Source organism: Chiloscyllium punctatum, chromosome 9 (genome assembly GCF_047496795.1).
Source record: "Chiloscyllium punctatum isolate Juve2018m chromosome 9, sChiPun1.3, whole genome shotgun sequence".
NCBI classification, from domain to species: Eukaryota; Metazoa; Chordata; class Chondrichthyes; order Orectolobiformes; family Hemiscylliidae; genus Chiloscyllium; species Chiloscyllium punctatum.
In genome coordinates, this window is record NC_092747.1 from 75,543,801 (window position 1) to 75,552,526 (window position 8,726).

The 8,726-nt window shown below is 49.2% G+C and overlaps 1 protein-coding gene across 1 annotated transcript in view; it reads right to left on the reverse strand.

The window, feature by feature from the left end:
• The window catches only part of cwc15 (CWC15 spliceosome associated protein homolog), a 119,467-nt gene extending 112,701 nt beyond the window's left edge, over positions 1-6,766 (reverse strand). The window contains exon 1 of the mRNA XM_072577839.1: positions 6,626-6,766. The gene's annotated coding sequence lies outside the window, so the exon portion shown is untranslated. The remainder of the gene's footprint in view (positions 1-6,625) is intronic.
• Between the last annotated feature and the right edge of the window lie 1,960 nt (positions 6,767-8,726).

Consider the following 8,726-nt stretch of genomic DNA (forward strand, 5'->3'; position numbering starts at 1 on the left):
CCGTCCAATACCGCCCCCTTCCCCTTCCCCGTCCCCTCCCCCCACCCCGTCCAATACCGCCCCCTTCCCCTTCCCCGTCCCCTCCCCCCACCCCGTCCAATACCGCCCCCTTCCCCGTCCCCTCCCCCCACCCCGTCCAATACCGCCCCCTTCCCCGTCCCCGTCCCCTCCCCCCACCCCGTCCAATACCGCCCCCTTCCCCGTCCCCGTCCTCTCCCCCCACCCCATCCCCGTCCTCTCCCCCCACCCCGTCCAATACCGCCCCCTTCCCCGTCCCCTCCCCCCACCCCGTCCAATACCGCCCCCTTCCCCGTCCCCGTCCCCTCCCCCCACCCCGTCCAATACTGCCCCCTTCCCCGTCCCCGTCCCCCCACCCCGTCCAATACCGCCCCCTTCCCCGTCCCCGTCCCCTCCCCCCACCCCGTCCAATACCGCCCCCTTCCCCGTCCCCGTCCCCTCCCCCCACCCCGTCCAATACCGCCCCCTTCCCCGTCCCCGTCCCCTCCCCCCACCCCGTCCAATACCGCCCCCTTCCCCGTCCCCGTCCCCTCCCCCCACCCCGTCCAATACCGCCCCCTTCCCCGTCCCCGTCCCCTCTCCCCACCCCGTCCAATACCGCCCCCTTCCCCGTCCCCGTCCCCGTCCCCGTCCCCTCCCCCCACCCCGTCCAATACCGCCCCCTTCCCCGTCCCCGTCCCCTCCCCCCACCCCGTCCAATACCGCCCCCTTCCCCGTCCCCGTCCCCTCCCCCCACCCCGTCCAATACCGCCCCCTTCCCCGTCCCCGTCCCCTCCCCCCACCCCGTCCAATACTGCCCCCTTCCCCGTCCCCGTCCCCGTCCCCTCCCCCCACCCCGTCCAATACTGCCCCCTTCCCCGTCCCCGTCCCCTCCCCCCACCCCGTCCAATACTGCCCCCTTCCCCGTCCCCGTCCACTCCCCCCACCCCGTCCAATACTGCCCCCTTCCCCGTCCCCGTCCACTCCCCCCACCCCGTCCAATACTGCCCCGTCCCCGTCCCCTCCCCCCACCCCGTCCAATACTGCCCCCTTCCCCGTCCCCGTCCACTCCCCCCACCCCGTCCAATACTGTCCCCTTCCCCAACCCCGTCCACTCCCCCCACCCCGTCCAATACTCCCAACCCCATCCAACACTGCCCCCTCCCCCAACCCAGTCTAACCCCACCCCCCTCCCCCCCTAGTGAGGTAGGTGTCCTTTACCTCGGGTGGGGACTTCAAACTAGAGGGGAATTTTCTTTTTTAAGGTGAGAGGAAAAAGAATTCAAAAAGACATGAGGGGCAAATTTTGAGCAGCCCTGTAGTCTGGGAGGATAATGGCAACTTTGCCTTTGAGATGTTAAAGGGTCAATTTGTTCTGCTGACATGTAAGAAATTGGATGTCCCAGGGGTGTGTGTGTTTTGTTTTTTCTTGCATGCAGGATGTGATAACCTAATCACACACTGTTTTAAGGAATAACCTAATCAACACACTGTTTCTGGAAATAATCTAATCACTTCACAATATTTTTGAGTGGCACGTGACTATGGGGGAGCGGTGGGGATTGCGTCTTGCGTGTATAATTGACTGTATAAAGGGAGGACGGTTCCCTTAATCGGACAGCCTCGCTTGACACGCTCTGCAAGCATTGCGAAGAGTGTTAAGAGATCCTCCAAAAGCTTGTACTTGCTGAAAAAAAAATTGTGGCCGTTCACAGAAGCTGGCATTTTGCAGTTGCATCAATCGTGTAAGAATCTCAAGAAGGGAACCGAACACCTTTATCTGCATTGTAGGAGTTCTCATTTGTCAGGGCAAGTCCTTGTCAGGTAGCGGTCTTCTTCCAATGGAAGGTGAACCAGAAGAGACTGGAGAAAGATCTCAGGAGAGAGATGCCCATTCGTTCTCTATTGACTAATCCTCAATTGTCACAGTTTTTTGAGCTTTCCTAAAACTTCAACTAGAGCAATTTTGCTCTCAATTCCCATAACTTTAATTTTGCTGAAGGCCCTCAATAGCATACTCAAGTCAAATAATGTCTTGATGCCAAGGATTAAATTAGAGTGATGCTGGCAAAACACAGCAGGTCAGACAGCATCCAAGAAGCAGGAAAATTGACATTTCACACAAAAGCCCTTCATCAGGAATTTCCTGCTCCTTGGATGCTGCCTGACGTGCTGTGTTTGCCAGCATTACTCTAATCTCCAGCATCTGCAGTACCCACTTCCACCTTGATGTGAAGAACATGTTTTCCATGTTTAGACCAAGGTTAAAATTAGGTCAGACAGAACCTAACCGGATTATCGGTGATTAGGTTATTACAGTGTAACTGACACCTTCTATCATTTTCTAACGAGAGTAGACTGATAAGGGCAGTTATTAGTTGGGTAAGATTTATCAAGCACTTTGTGGACAGGGCATACTTGGACACTTCACATTGTCGGGTAGATACCAATGTTGTAAAGCTAATTCTTGAGCACAGATTTTCAGCAGTTGTCAAGATGCATAGCCTTTGCATTTTCCAATGCCTTCAGCTCACAGAGTCATAGAGATGTACAGCATAGAAACAGACCCTTTGGTCCAACTCATCCATGCCAACCAGATATCCCAACCCAATCTAGTCCCACCCGCCAGCACCGAACCCATATCCCTCCAAACCCTTCCTATTCATATATGTATCCAACTGCCTCTTAAAATGTTGCAATTGTACCAGCCTCCACCACTTCCTCTGGCAGCTCATTCCATACATGTACCACTCTCTGTCCAGATTAGAGTGGTGCTGGAAAAACACAGCAGTTCAGGCAGCATCCGAGAAGCAGCAAAATCGACATTTTGGGCAAAAGCCCTTCATCAGGAATACCACCTCTGTGTGAAAAAGTTGCCCCTTTGGTCTCTTTTATATCTTTCCCCTCTCACCCTAAACCTATGCTCTCTAGTTCTGGACTCCCTGACCCCAGGGAAAAGCCTTTGCCTATTTACCCAATCAACACCCCTCAATTTTGCAAACCTCTATAAGGTCACCCCTCAGCCTCTGATGGTCCAGGGAAAACAGCCCCAGCCTGTTCAGCATCTCCCTATAGCTCAAATCCTCCATCCCTGGCAACATCCTTTTAAATCTTTCCTGAACTCTTTCAAGTTTCACAACATCGTTCCGATAGGAAGGTCACCAGAATTGCACACACTATTCCAACAGTGGCCTAACCAATGTCCTATACAGCTGCGACATGACCTCCCAACTCCTGTACTCAATACTCTGACCAAGAAAGGAAAGCATACCAAACACCTTCTTCACTATCCTATCTACCTGCAACCCCACTTTCAAGGAGATATGAACCTGCACTCCAAGGTCTCTTTGCTCAGCAACATTCCCTCTTATAACATTAAGTGTATACGTCCTGCTAAGATTTGCTTTCCCAAAATGCAGCACCTCGCATTTATCTGAAGTAAACTCCATGTGCCACTTCTCAGCCCATTCCCCACCTCTCCAATCGTAACAAGGACAGAACGCCCCTGGTGCTCACCTTCCACCCTACCAACCTTCGCATAAACCAAATCATCCACCAACATTTTCGCCACCTCCAAACAGACCCCATCACCAGGGATATATTTCCCTCTCCACCCCTTTCCGCCTTCCGCAAAGACCGTTCCCTCCGTGACTACCTGGTCAGGTCCACGCCCCCCCCTACAACCCACCTTCCCATCCTGGCACCTTCCCCTGCCACCGCAGGAACTGTAAAACCTGCGCCCACACCTCCATTCAAGGCTCTAAAAGAGCCTTCCACATCCAAAGTTTTACCTGCACATCCACCAATATCATTTATTGTATCAGTTGCTCCTGATGTGGTCTCCTCTACATTGGGGAGACTGGACGTCTCCTAGCAGAGCGCTTTAGGGAACATCTCCGGACATCCGCACCAATCAACCACACCGCCCTGTGGCCCAACATTTCAACTCCCCCTCCCACTCTGCCGAGGACATGGAGGTCCTGGGCCTCCTTCACCACCGCTCCCTCACCACCAGACGCCTGGAGGAAGAATGCCTCATCTTCCACCTCGGAACACTTCAACCCCAGGGCAGCATTGTGGACTTCAACAGTTTCCTCATTTCCCCTTTCTCCACCTCACCCCAGTTCCAACCTTCCAGCTCAGCACTGTCCCCATGACTTGTCCTACCTGCCAATCATCTTTTCTACCTATCCACTCCACCCTCCCCTCCCGACCTATCACCTTCATCCCCTCCCCCACTCACCTATTGTACTCTATGCTACTTTCTCCCCACCTCCACCCTCCTCTCACTTATTCCTCTACCTGTATTCCTGATGAAGGGTTTTTGCCCAAAACATCAGTTTTACTGCTCCTCGGATGCTGCCTGAACTGCTGTGCTCTTTCAGCACTACTAATCCAGAATCCCATCTGGTCAAGATCCTGTTGTAATGTGAGGTAGCCCTCTTCGCTGTCCACTACACCTCCAATTTTGGTGTAATGTGCAAACTTACTAACTGTACCTCTTATGCTCGCATCCAAATCATTTATGTAAATGACAAAAAGTAGAGGACCCAGCAACCGATCCTTGTGGCACTCCATTGATCACAGGCCTCCAGTCTAAAAAACAACCCTCCACCACCACCCTCTGTCTTCTACCTTTGAGCCAGTTCTGTATCCAAATGGCTAGCTCTCTCTGTATTCCATAAGATCTAACCTTGCTAATTAGTCTCCCATAGGGAACCTTGTCGAACGCCTTACTGAAGTCCATATTGATCACATCTATGCTCTGCCCTCATCAATCCTCTTTGTTACTTCCTCAAAAAACTCAATCAAGTTTGTGAGACATGATTTCACACGCAGAAAGATGAATGCAAATGTTTCAGCCTTATTTTTTGCTCTGATCTGCTGGGCTGCCCTTTTATTGAAGATAGAGATAATCGTGGAGGCTCTTCCTCCAGTGAGTCGTTTAATTGTCCACCACCATTCACAACTAGATTTGGCAGGATTGCAGAGCTCACGAAGTCTACCACTAGTGGCTTATATGCTATGTATACAAAGGTATTTGCAAGTTCTGTGAAGGTTTGTAGTTCAGGTTGAGGTTTAGGGTGTAGGTTTGATATCCAGATGTTTCATTACCTGGCTAGGAGAAAGTGAGGACTGCAGATGCTGGAGATCAGAGCTGAAAAATGTGTTGCTGGAAAAGCGCAGGTCAGGCAGCGTCCAAGGAGCAGGAGAATCGACGATTCGGGCATAAGACCTTCATGGAATCCTAGTAGCACACAAACCCACCAACACTCTCAAACAAAAACTAACAAACTTAAAAGACCCAGTACAACCCATGGACAAAACCGTCATCTACAAAATTCCATGCAAGGACTGCCACAAACACTACGTAGGACAAACAGGAAGAAAGTTAGCCACCAGGATACACGAACACCAGCACCAGCTAGCCACAAAAAGATATGACCCTCTCTCCCTCGTAGCCCTACACACAGATGAAAAAAACCACCATTTCGACTGGGACAACACATCTATCCTGGGACAGGCTAAGCAAAGACATGCCAGAGAATTCCTAGAGGCCTGGCACTCCAACCACAACGCCATAAACAAAGACATAGATCTAGATACCATCTATCAACCCCTCAGAAAACAAACAGGGAATGACATAACCACAAACCCCAGGAACCCCATTCAGGACAAACATATAAATAGAAAGCAGGAGACAACAGCTTCACTTCACTTGGAGGTCACCACTGATGATGTTACCTAGTCAGGTAATGAAACGTCTGGATATCAAACCTACAGCTCAACGAGCAAACCTACAACCCTACACAAAGGTAATCCAGAGTTACAGCCTAACCAGGTTGTTGCCTCAATTTTAGGTATGTCTATGCAACCTTTCCGCAAAGTTTTCCTTTTCAAATTTTTATCCAATTCCCTTCTAAAAGCTACTCTTGCATCCTTTTCAGGAATTATTTCAAAATCATAATATTTCACTATACAAAACATATTTTTTGATTTCACAGGAAGCTCGGTGGCTCAGTGGTCAGCACTGCTGCATCACAGCACCATGTATCTGGGTTCGATTCCAACCTCAGGCGACTATTTGTGTGGAGTTTGCACATTCTCCGCATGTGGTGCAGGTTCCTCCAGGTGCTCCAGTTTTTTTTTCCCCCGACACATTTGAGATGTGCAAGTTAGCTGGATTGATCGTGCTAAATTGTCCACAGTGCCTAGGGGTATGCAAGCTAGGTGCATTAACCACTGTAAACACAGGATCACAAGGATACTATAGAAGAATGAGTCTGGGTGGGATGCTCTTTGGAGGATCGGTGTAGAGTCGATGGGCCAAATGGCCTGTTTTCACACTGTAGGGATTCTACGATCTGATCTGTACATAGGCCAACTTCTATTTTCTCCACACGTCCTCAAAAAATTTCTAAAAGGAATAGTTGATGCTCTTGGCACCTCCCCTTACATGCACCCATCCTGTCCCTTGGCTGCGACCCAAACCAACCTGCCAAGCCATTCCCTCTGACCTCCTGTCCGGTCCGGTCCGGGAACCCACACTCTCGCTCTTAGTAATGTTGCCCTTCAAACACCTCGAACTGAATTTAAAACTTCAACAACGACTGAACTTCATACTAACCTTATAGGAATAGTAGGTTGTTGTATCCACCCGCAGATTGTCTCTCGCCCCCGTTACCTGAGAGACCAGCGGCCGCTGGTTACACGAAAGCGATGGCAGCGAATGTTCTCGCTATCGGATATCCCACAATGCAGTGGAGTACAGTGGCCCAAGTGGAAACTGAAGGAAGCGCGCTATCGCCGTTTTGAATTTTATTCATCATTTAGACGCTGAACCGAAGTCGGTTCCGGTCTCGTTTCTAAAGGCAAAGGAAGTTCCCCCTTCTGCAATCCCATGATAAGTCAACTCTGGATACTAGTGACAGTGCAAGCATTTTTTTTTCCAAAATATATGTTAACCATCAATAAAAACAAAATGATGCCTTCTCGGGATTTTTAAAAAAATGATGTTTTCATCATTGTCTTCAATATTTCGAAGGCATCCTATATGCAGTATTCTGCTGGGTGCACCAATGGACTATGTCCTTTCTCTGCAGGGTATCTGGCAAGGTCTGGTCTGTGGTGGTGAGCCAGGTAGAGTGCTCCCCTTAGCCAGAGCTCCCAGCTTGACCATCAGCACTAATAGACAGCCTCACCACCTAGACATTCTGCCTTTTGACAGTGACCGATGCAGGAAATCAGATATTACTGTGGGATATAGGTAAATTAATGTTACTTCTGCAATTCTGCAATTCCATTTTACAAAGTAAAATAGGCTCACGCCAGTGTGTAATTGTTTTAGCCACGAGCTGAGTCAACAAGAATGGAAACGATGTGGAGGAAATATATAATTGTTTTTGTATTAGCTAAAACTGTATGTCAGAATGAAATGTGACTTCAAAACAATGGTAGACATTACGGGCAAGTAGATAAGATGTTGTGAGGGGATGAAGTTAAGCTAGATACGCCTGTACAAACAGTAGGTATAAACATCTGTTTCCCACTTTTACAGAGACAGAGGAACAAACCCCAATTAAAAGGGTCATAGGGATCAGAACGGCCTCGGAAAAGGCACAGATGAATGGGGTAGATAATGATGAAGAAAGAATATGCCTAACAATGACCTACAGCAGGATGAGGTCAAACAGGCTTGTGAGGCCAGGAATGTCACAGACAAGGCCGGATAAGGCAAGAGATAAACAGGGGTAATGGGGGCTGGTATTAGGGAAGTGGAAGATGTAAGCAGGGGAGGAGCAATGTAAAACAAAAGACATCAAATCATATAAATATTATGTATGAATTGAACTTGGTGTGTGTATGTCCTCTACCTTATAGTCACTGGACATCTCACCCACTTGCAAGTGTAAAATAAAGGACACTGCTGATTCAGATTTTGTCTCGGACTGCAATTATTGAGGTGTGTGAGCTTTGTTTCTCACAATTGGGGGCTGTCCGGGATTTTCTTCCATCACCGGGGGGAGTGGCTGGCCTTGGACACTGGGAAGACACGTCCCGTTCCCCATTGAGGAGCGGTCTCGTGTCCTGGTTTGGTCTGCTCCTTTGGGAGACTAGTACGAATCCCACAAGAGAGACATCTGAATCAGACAGTGATAGGAGCTCGATAGACAATACGGCACAAAGGGGCCAGGCAACTCTGTGCACAGACCAAGGTAAGAAACCTGACTTTTAAGTATTGCCTTGGTGGCCAGGATTGAGTTTTAGTAGTTAATAAGGGACTAACGAAGGAACTCAATATGGGTTGTGCCGTGGGTAAGGAAAAAGCCTCCGGGAAAACAAAAGAAGGAAAGAGGCAATGGAAATGGAGGTGGGGTCCCTTACAACATACATCCAGAAAGTCCTTTGGGCAGGATGTTGTGGAATTGGCAAAATAATACTTGTACAAGGGAAATAGATGATTAAATATTGTTGATGGACTAAGGAATCCATTCTTTGTCCCGCCGTCTTCTGGCCAAAATACAGGTCGGACAAAGACTGGGTTTGTAAATATCTGAATTTATTTGTCAATGAGTGAGAGAGAGAGAGAGAGAGAGAGAGAGAGAGAGAGAGAATGAAAAGAGCTGTACAGCTGGTAGAAAGTTTAACCCTTTGTGATTTGGTTTGAATGCACATTTGTTTGTTGGTGATTGAATGTTTGCGTTTTATTCCCTGGAGCTTGAGTTCCG